Raw genomic sequence first — 883 nt, forward strand, 5'->3', positions numbered from 1 at the left:
CTATCTAAAACAGTTTAGTTTTCTGCCTGTGCCAGCTGTGAGCCATGGGAAGAAGAGGCAGGAGAAACACTGCGTGAGAGCAAGTTTAATGCTCTGCCTGTGCCAGGACCTTGGGTACCAGTGGAGGGCTCTTTGCAAACAGTTTAACTCTCTGTCCAGGAGGAATGGCAATATCCCATCTCCCAGCAATGGCAATTTACTTGCTTTAGTTGGACACAAGTCCTGGCAATTTTTGACAGCCAAGGGATACCACGCAGAGTACAAGGGCTCGGATCTTGAGGACTGGCCAACGCTCCCAGAGGGCCAAAGCTCAAACATCAGTTTCACATTTTTAAGAGTCCAAGAGACACCTGGGTGGGGCTGCAAGCAGTTTGGGGTTGGAGCGTGGGATAAGTTGCCCATGTTGACATAGCCATTACTCATTATAACCATGTTGACATAGAAATTACCAAAGTTCAGCTTTGGTAATTTCAAACCCACATTGCAGCAGCTGTGTAATGGGAGGAACAATAGAGAACTGGAGTCAGTATACAATGCATTTTAATAAAATTCTTCATATGGTTTGATTTCTAAAGGATGTCTCATCAGCCTATTCCCTGCATTTTTGTGACAGTCACCACAGACATTGGCATGAGACTGACTTAGAATGGAAAATATTAGCAGGAAAAATGGGTTTTCTCAATATGTTGAATACACTGCCAAAATCGCTTTACAATCCACCTGCAGTCTGAAGACTTACGCGTTAGAGTAACTGCAGTTAAATAACCAAGTACGGACCTTATATACTCGTCATATGCTAAAAAAACCTGCCAAAAAGACAAGAAAATAATTTTAAAAATTATAATCAAACTCATATTCATAATACAAATTACTAAGGGCTTTC

This window comes from Strix uralensis, chromosome Z (assembly GCF_047716275.1).
Source record: "Strix uralensis isolate ZFMK-TIS-50842 chromosome Z, bStrUra1, whole genome shotgun sequence".
NCBI classification, from domain to species: Eukaryota; Metazoa; Chordata; class Aves; order Strigiformes; family Strigidae; genus Strix; species Strix uralensis.